The 9916-nt window shown below is 42.7% G+C and overlaps 1 pseudogene; it reads left to right on the top strand.

The window, feature by feature from the left end:
- Positions 1-8036, top strand: part of LOC108541266 (MKI67 FHA domain-interacting nucleolar phosphoprotein-like) — a 16163-nt pseudogene extending 8127 nt beyond the window's left edge.
- The last annotated feature ends 1880 nt before the right edge of the window (positions 8037-9916 follow it).

Here is a 9916-nt window from a genome sequence, read left to right as displayed (position 1 = left end):
TTTTTTTTTTTTTTTTTTTTAACTTAGGATACTTCCGAACTGGTGAGGTGTGCTCACAATGAGGTTTCCTTTAAAACTTATTGTTCTACTTTCTTCTGTTAGCAAAGCAGTTGCTGCTACACATCGAATGCATTTGGGCCATCCGTGGGTTACTGGGTTAAGGATTTTTTGATAGGAAGGCTACGGGTTATCAGTGGCCTCAGTGCTTTCAGGGTATGCCCTCATTTACACTGACAACAAAGTGGTATTGGAGTGTTATAGGGTTACGGAGAATACCTTTAATTATCAATTATAGGTTTTAATTTTACCTTGTCTTTTAAAGGAATAGGGTATGCTTTTTTTTCTTAACTACTTGTATATCTCTTTCTTTCTCTCTCTTACTCCCTTTAACTTTCTGCCTCTCTGACTTTCCTTTTGCCTCTGTCTCTTCCTCTCACTCTCTGTCTCTCTCTCTTTCTCTCTCTCTCTCCCTCTCCTTGACTCTCTCTTTGTTTCTCTGTCTCTTCCTCTCTGTCTTTGCCTCTTTTCCTGTCTATCTCTTTCCTCTCTCTCTCTCTGCTGGTCTTTCCTTGCCTCTACCAGCCACTTATGCTGCTGATCTCTCAATCACTGTGGGGGCCCAAGTGTCTATGTATGGGAACTGGTCTGGCTCCCTGGCTTACAGGTTACCTTGTGCTATACCTTTGAAACAAGGGACCTGTCCAGGCTTCCTTCTGATGGCCAACCCATGTCTAATACTGGCCAGTCTATTTCTCACAAAGTTCTAAATTTTCCTGGTGTCATAGTAACACCGTAATCTCCCCTAAATCCTTTCTTGGAATTTTTCAACATAGTTCCTAGTGGGGTGGGCTTACTTCGTGCCTGACCCATGTTTCCTTGAAACAAAACACCACACTCACACCACCGGCACACCACAAAACAAAGAATGGGTAAAAAGGGCATACACACACTTTTACAATTTATACCAAACCAGACTCAAAACCAAAATCAGAGTATCAACAAATCCAAGCTAGGTCAAAACCAAAACCAAAGTATCAAGCAATCCAAGTCAAGTCAAAAACAAAAACCAAAGTGCCGGTATAGGCATGCTGTGGGTGATCAGGCCATGCTTCCACTCAAAAGGAGTGGGCAAGTTCCAGAGACCAGTTTTACCAAGTTTCAGGTGTCTGGACTCCAAGTGCTGGTTCCTTCCCAGTGTTCAGCCACTGCATTGATCCTCCACAGGGGCTGGCCACAAGCTGCTCTGGTGAGGCATCCCTCTGAGGCAATTGCCTACCTGGCAGCGCTCTTTGGATCCAAAGAGCTGGTCAGAGTCCCATGCAGGGATGCTCCACAGGGCAGGCCTAAGTGACCTAAGAGGCTGCCTCGACCATCTGCCAATCACCTCACTTCCTGGTCAGGGAACCAAGAAATGTAGCAGGATGAGCTGCAGACAACCCGTAGACACTGCATTAAAGAAGGAAAGAGCTTTATTCAGCTAGGAGCTCCAGCAGACTTGCATCTCAAAAGCCAAGTTCCTTGAGTGAGCAATTATTGTCCCTTTTAAGGGCTTACAACTCTAAGGGGGTCTGTGTGGGAGGGTTGGTCATCGATTGATCAAGCAGGGGTACGTGACTGGGGCTGCATGCATCGGCAATTGGAATGAAACAGAACAGGACAGGGATTTTCACAAGGCTTTTCCATACAATGTCTGGAATCTATAGATAACACAAGCAGTTAGGTGAGGGGTTGATTTTTAAGTACCAGGCCCAGGGTGTGCGCAGGCTATCTGCCTGTGGAGTTCATTTCTGCCTTTTAGCTTTTACTTCTTCTTTCTTTGGAAGCAGAAATTGGATGTAAGACAATATGAGAGGTGGTCTCCTCCCTTAATATAACATGTTTTGATAGTTTGTTCCTTTCATTACAGAGTAGAAATCCATTGATGGATATAGCAATTTTGTCAGCAGAGAGCCTTTCAAACTTGGATTCCGCCGGGCGCGGTGGCTCAAGCCTGTAATCCCAGCACTTTGGGAGGCCGAGACGGGCGGATCACGAGGTCAGGAGTTTGAGACCATCCTGGCTAACACGGTGAAACCCCGTCTCTACTAAAAAAAATACAAAAAAAGCTAGCCGGGCGAGGTGGCTGGTGCCTGTAGTCCCAGCTACTCGGGAGGCTGAGGCAGGAGAATGGCGTAAACCTGGGAGGCGGAGCTTGCAGTGAGCTGAGATCTGGCCACTGCACTCCAGCCCGGGCGACAGAGCGAGACTCTGTCTCAAAAAAAAAAAAAAAAAAAAAAAAACTTGGATTCCAACTTCCTGCAGTCTAAATGAAACCCTCTGAACACAGGACTTATAGGCACAGCTGCTGTGCATGTCAAAATAACTACTTATCAGAATGAGCTGTTATGCCCAGACCTTTTATTCCCCGAAAAAGACCACCAGAGACCAGAGTCAAAGCCAAGCGGCAAGGATCTTTAATGCAAGTTCGAACTTGGTCCCTCCGTTTTACAACATACAAGAGGGCCCTGAACAATGCGTGCGCTTGCCTTTTATAGCCTAATGTAAACAGGACTTGTAAAGTTGCAGAGGAACGAGGGAATTCTCTAGGTTACAGCATTACAATTGGTTAACATTTTAAGTCTATACATTTAGCAGTTTTTTTATTGGTTCCCGCGCTCTCACAAACGACTGTGCTCTTATCGGGGACTTTCCAGGTGGTGTCTTTCTAAAGTTGAGATATATGGTAGTCTTTGAATTGAGAGATATATGGTGGGGAGACATGTAGTGGGATGAGCCCAGTAAGTTGAGAGATATATGGAGGGATATGTTTATACTGGGCTCAGGAAGTTTGAGAGATATATGGCAAGCACTAGTAATTTAGAACAGAAAAAGAACAAGACAGGGACTTTCACAATGCTTGTCTATACAACATCTGAAATCTATAGATAACATTATCGGTTGGGTCTGGGGTCAACTTGTTAACTAGGCTCAAGGCGCCGCCCGGGCTGTCTGCCTTTAGGGTCAACTTTTAGCTAGGCTCAAGGCGCCGCCCGGGCTATCTGCCTGTGGATTTCATTATTTCATTTGATCTCTTTCAGAGCTTTGTCATCAGGAGCCTGAACTGCTGCAGAAATTTTTATCATTTTGCAACATCTTTTTTACAAGCAACCTTTGTGCTACTACACGTTAGGACTTTTGAAGCATCTGATACATCCATCTAATAAGTAGGAGCGTGTGTCTGAGTGGACAAGTAAAACCATCTATGCTACACTGCATATTTTTTCCTCCCCCAGACTGGACCAGGGAATCTCTCAGTTTTCTAGAGTATCCTGTCTCCATTGACAAAGCAGAACAGTATTAAAGACCCTGCTGCCTTTGTTATGCAGATTCAGAGGGGAGGCCCAAGAGCAAGGGTGGAGAGGAAATAGAGAGGGGAGCTTGTAGAAGAGGAAGCCCCCCAGGGTCCGTGCATGGCTCCCACCTGTTGAGGATGTTGTGGATGGGGAAGTGCTGATGGTGTCCTGAGGCAGCCTAGCACCTCCATTGGGCCCAGAAGGTCTTGACTTTGGACCCTTACCCATGTTCCAGAAGTGTTTAAAAGATGGAGTTTTTTGTTCTTGTTGTTGTTGTTGTTATTTTCCTAAATAATAATTACTTGGTAGTTATTAATCTTTCTTTGGGAGAGGGATGGGGCTTTAAAACTGAAGAACATAATTTTCATGAAAATATCAAAAATGGAAAAAAGTTGCTTTGCAAACAATTTGCTATACAAAGCAAATGGCAGCTGTTGAGGATCTCAGTAAAATGTTAAATGCATTTGCTGCTTTTAGAAGAAAAGTGACAGACCTGAGTGAATCAGCACATCTTAAAAAAAAAATCTAATAAAACTAACTTTTAATAATCCTGAGGTTGGTTTTTGAAATAATAGATACAATTATTTACTCTAAGCATCTGATTATGATTTTAAATCAGTAATGCATACTGTCTCCACCTTTTTTTTAAAAAATGGAAACAGAGATTTCATCCAGAAAACCCTAAAACAGTGATTTTTATTTTTTTTTAAGACAAGGTCTCACTCTGTCTCCCAGGCTGGAGTGGAGTGGTGGATCTCAGTTCACTGCAGCCTCAATTTCCCACCTCAGCCTCGCGAGTAGCTGGGACCACAGGCACCACTGTGCCCAGCTAATTTATTGTATTTTTTTTGTACAGATGGGGTTTTGCCATGTTGCCCTGGGTGGTCTCAAACTTTTAGTCTCAAGCAGTTCACCCACTTTGGCCTCCCAAAATGCTGTGACTACAGGCATGAGCCACAGTGACTTTTTAAAACCCTTTAAAAACTTTTTTAAAGCATCTCTTCTTAATTCCTTGAACTGGAGGTATCTCTTCTCTCATTCTCCTCATCTTTGGTGTTCCCTCAGAGTTTACTGCTGACTGGATGTACAACATACATTTCAAAGTCAAGGCTGGGTGTGGTGGATCACGCCTATAATTCCAGCACTTTGGGAGTCCAGGGCAGGCAGATCACTCGAGTTCTGGCACAGGTTCGCAAGTGCATAATCTGGGGAAAAAAACAAGAACACCTTTCGCCTGGAGTCGTGCATGTGCGCCACCTTTCTAACCTACTGAACGAAACTCTGATCCTTTCCTGTTTCTCCCAGTGTGGCACTGTTACAAGGTTCAGACTATCCAGAATAAAAAGGACTGGAAATAGCAAAGGCTATGCAAGTGTGGAGTGTGAGTCTGAGGATATTGCCAAGATACTTGCTAAAACGATGAACAACTACCTGTTTGGTGAAAGACTCTCGGAGTGTCATTTCATGCCATCTGAAAAAGTCAGAAAGAACTCTTTAAAGACTGGGATATTCCATTTAAGCAGCCATCATATCCATCAGTGAAACGTATAATCAGAATCAGCACTTACACAAAAGCTGCAGATGGAGGGGCGATTTAAAAAGAAAGAAAGATTAATTTGGAAGAAATTAGTTTAAAAAGGAATTGATTATGATTTTCCTTCTTTGATTTTACAGAAAATGGAAAGTATTTCAAAAATGAATAATCAGATATCTACAAAAGGCCAGGTTTTATGTAAGAAGAAAAAGAAAAGGTTTTAGGCACTCCTGACTCTCCTGAGAAGACTGTGGATACCCAGGGCCCCACAGCAGTTTGTACGTCAACATTTTTGGAGAGAGGAAAATCTGAAGTGTCTGAAACAAATGGTGATGATGAAGATAATGAAATAGTTTTCAAACAGTCCATATCCTGTGTAAAAGAAAAAATACAAGAGACTCAAACATCTACACATTCACAGAAAAAAAGAAGAAAATCAATCACTGATTTTCAGTGTATTATATATGATTTCTTCTGAAAAGTATAATATTTTTATGACAAAAATACAAAAAATTAGCTGGGTGTGGTGGCTCATGACTCTAGTCCCAGCTACTCAGGAGTCTAAAGTGGGAGGATCACCTGAGCCCAGGAAGTTTAGGCTGCAGTGAGCCGTGATCATGCCACTGCACTCCAGCCAAGTCAAGTCATTACATTTATCTTAGCCTATTCTGGCTGGCTTAAGAGGGATTTGTATTAAGAATACAATAGGCAATCTCACAGACATCAAAGTACAGAACTCAACATATGACCACACCATGGAAGGACTGGGCTGGGAGATTATTTTTCTCTCCTGCATGCCTTTCTCTGGACTTCTGCTCCATGCTTGTGCTTTGCTCTGCAGATGGACATTCAGCATGTACACCAGGCTCCTCCAGCCTCTGAGACTTTGGCTTACCCTGGCAGTACCCCTGGTCCCAGGGTTACTGGACCTTTCCATACAGATGCTCATCTGCAAAAAAATCTATCGAGCACTCTCTATCCAATGAGAGGATAGAGAATCTGATCTGCCTAGCAGTGAGGGTGGGAGTTCCATAGTTGTCCCTGGATGTGTAGTCCTGCCCTTTCCAGAGACTCAAGGAGGGGCTGGATATCCAAAAAGAGGGCATGGGTGGGGAATCAGTAATAGAGTCTATTTCAACAAGAAAGTATAAAGTAGAGGCGGTGGCTCACGCCTGTAATCCCAGCACTTTAGGAGGCCAAGGAAGGCGAATTACTTGAGCTCAGGAGTTTGAGACCAGACTGAGCAACATGGCAAAACCCAATCTCTACTAAAAATACAAAAACTTAGCTGGGTGTGGTGACACATGCCTGTAGTCCCAGCTACTTAGGAGTCTGAGGTGGGAGACTTGCTTGAGCCCAGGAAGTCAAGGCTACCGTGAGCCAAGATCATGATGCCACTGCACTCCAGCCTGAGTGATGAAGCGAGACTCTGTCTCAAAACAAAACAAAAAAAGTGTAAAGTGGAAGCATCTGTATGCATGATTGAAGTCATGCTTTCCATATTTTTTTCCACCTTGCCCTTTTTGTCTCTACAACACTGTATCTGAAGCTTTTCCCTATGTTATCAAGTACTCATAAGCATTATTTGAATGATTGCATCAGATCCATTATCTGGATTCATTGTCATTATCCATCTGCAGTTGCTGGAGTTACTGCCCTTTCTGCCACACTCAGTCACCCTTCTGACCTTGCTCTTGTCCTGTTATCTACTAATACATATACTGGTCATTTAGGACTTAAAGTTAAGAATAAATAGTTATCATAGTTCCTAACACTTCAAAGAGAATGTAACTTCCTAAAAATAGAATGGCTTGGTGGTTATAATAATTTTAAAGTAAAATAGACAAATTGATATTGAAATTAATGTTTTACTTTCTTCTTATATCTATTTTTCACTTCTCTGTCATTTTGATGGACAAAGTTTCATTTGAAAGTATTTTTATTTCAAAATAGAAATAGCATATGACATGAGAATGGGAACTCTGAAAGGTTCAACTTTCTAGTCATTAGTTTCTTAGATTGTTGCAAAAACTACTGATAGTCAATCATGATTGGCCTATATTGAAAATGAGTTAACATTATGTACAACTTAAGCACTATACTTTCTATCAGATATAGAAAGATAGGTGGTGTGTTTGGAAAAGTATTGGGCTAGGAGTCAGGAAGCTTGACTGTTAGTCCCAACCCTGCTTCTTCAGCTGAGTGCCCGTAGGCAATAATTCAGCAGCTATTTCTTAAATACCTACCAAGTTTCAGGCTTTGTAGTTGGGCTGGGAATATAGACATAGATATTGCATTCATGATTCTCCAAGTGTCCCCTCCTCACCCAGCTCATAGTGAGCTTTCTTATGCATTGTGTAAATCTGTCTCCTAACAGGCCCCTATTCTGTCTCCAATCTGCTTCCCAGGGCAGTTATGAGGATCAAATGAAGGAGAATATGTGTGAAAGCAAATTGTAAATGATTTTAAAATGCAATAAATATATAACCCATGGAAAATTATTTAAAGATCCTTAGAATTTTAAATAAACCGTACATTAAGCTGAGTTATCTATGGTTTTTATTTTAAATAGATATGAAAGTTTTACAATGAATCACTGATATGGTACAAAATCTTGGCTTGATTATTCTCCAAGAAAATGATACAGTGGTTTGTGTGATGAATTTTCTAAAATTGCCAGCCAAAAAAACCCAAAACCTCTCTTGAGTTGAGTGACTGGATCAGTTAAAGGAACATTGACTGTGTAACGAAGAAATGTTTTCCGTGTTCACTAACAGCTTGCCTTTGTTTGATTCCAGCTGCAGCATATCATGAGTGATGAGATCTGTGTACAGGTGACTGAACTTTACCTGGCAGAAAATAATAATGGGGCCACTGGAGGCCAGCTGAACACACAGAACTCAAGAAGCCTTCTGGAGTCAACACATCAGCGGAAAGCTGAGCAGCTGATGTCAGATGAGAAACGCTTTAAGGTGAGAGTTCCTTGTGTAGTCAAAGACCTTGCTGGTGATAATGTAAGTTGTCAGGATTCTCTGAATCAGAAGTTAAAGCCAGGATACTTTGACCCTGTGATTCTACTCCTGGAACTTTTTAGAGTTCCTAATGAGTTCAGCAGAAAAACACAAAGTGGAAGTAACTTCCTGGACAATCTACTTTCTTTCTTGCCTTAAAACAAGCAAAACCTAATTATATATGATTTTACAATTTTGTATTATCTTTCTCTGAACATTTTCATAGTATGCTTTGTAAATATTATTGTTAGAAAAATGTTGGTACATGAAACCCATGGTCATGGCCATTATAGAAAAGAAAACGTTGGCCTGGCACACATGGCTCACACTTGTAATCCCAGCACTCTGGGAGGCCGAGGTGGGCAGATTGCTTGAGACCAGCTTGGGCAACATGGCAAAACCCCATCTTTGCAAAAAATACAAGAATACAAAAATTAGCCAGGGGTGGTGGCATGTGCCTGTAGTGCCAGCTACTCAGGAGACGGAGGTGGGAGGATTGCTTAAGCCTGGGAGGTCGAGGCTGCACATCACTGCACTCCAGCCTGGGTGACAGAGCAAGACCCTATCTCAAAAAAATAAAAGAAAAAAAATGCAGATAACCGAAAAAATCACTTTAGAATTCTTTCCTGAAATTACCATTGATGACATTTCTAGACTTTTCTGTGCTAGAGTATATATTTTGAAAGAGTTTATACTGGACAAATGGTCTTTCACTTTTTTTGTTTTTGAGATAGGGTCATGCTCTGTTGCACAGGCTGGAGTGCAATGGCGTGATCTTGGCTCACTGCAACCTCTGCCTCCTGGGTTCATGCGTATTTTTAGTAGAGATGTGTGTCAGATTCCAGGGTCCAGGTCCAGCCCATGCTGAAGTCTGAGGGGAGTTGGTGGGTGAGCAGAAAAAACCCTTCGGAGGGCTGTAGGCAGGTGAAAGATAGTTTTATTCAGGGGCAGCTCTCATTAACAGCTTCCTTACACTAGCTCTCTTATTAGCAGCTTATTCTTAAACTGTTCACCCTGTCTCTGCTGCTTGAGCCAGCTGCCCCCACACACAGCTGCATAGCCGGCTCTCCCTCGCCTTCAGGGTCAGCAGCTTAACTCCTTCTCTGTCTGGGCATGAGCAAGCCCAGCTGTGTCCTGGCTCCCTCCCATCTGTCTGCCAGATGGACGGCTTTTGGCTGTCTCTTTCTCTGGGTGCCAGTGCGCTCGTCATATCAAGCCATGTTGAGCTGAGCTGAGCCAAGCCCCCAAGAGCCATGTCTCTTATGCACAGCATCAACAGGGCAGTTATACCTTTTACAGACCACAGTGGCATAAAGCCAAGTATGAACTTACACAAACAGGTTATATTACAAGTGAAGCTGTGTGCTTGCACGCCAAATTCGCGTCATGCAGGCCTGGCTATCCGCCTTGGCCTATTCCTTGACCAAAGCACATCCATGTACCTTACAATGTGGTTTTGCTGTGTTGGCCAGGCTGGTCTCAAACTCTTGGACTCAATGATCTGCCCTCCTCAGCCTCCAAGTGCTGGGATTACAGGTGTGAGCCACTGCATCCGACCTGAAATGGCATATTTTTGCTCAGTTAGCAACACTTCTGGGTCTTTAACGTTTTTTCTATGGCTATTTGATATTCACTTTATAGAGAATTAAAGCCTGTATTATTGGACATTTAGGTTGTTTCCAATTTTTTAGCATTATAATGAATAATTATAAAAGCAAACAGTTGGAAACAACCTCGATGTCCAACCCACTATGGGGATTGGTTAATGATATCCTGTTAAGAATACTGGAGACACATTTTGCAATTTTTAAAAAATTTTTATTTATTTATTTTTTGAGACAGAGTCTCATTCTGTCACCCAGGCTGGAGTGCAGTGGTGCGATCTCGGCTCACTGCAAGCTCCGCCTCCCAGGTTCACGCCATTCTCCTGCCTCAGCCTCCGGAGTAGCTGGGACTACAGGTGCCCGCTGCCACTCCCAGCTAATTTTTTGCATTTTTAGTAGAGACGGGGTTTCACCGTGTTAGCCAGGATGGTCTCG

The sequence above is a fragment of the Rhinopithecus bieti genome, unplaced genomic scaffold (genome assembly GCF_001698545.2).
Source record: "Rhinopithecus bieti isolate Rb0 unplaced genomic scaffold, ASM169854v2 scaffold_20815, whole genome shotgun sequence".
Classification (NCBI taxonomy): Eukaryota; Metazoa; Chordata; class Mammalia; order Primates; family Cercopithecidae; genus Rhinopithecus; species Rhinopithecus bieti.
This window is presented reverse-complemented; position numbering and strand designations above follow the sequence as displayed.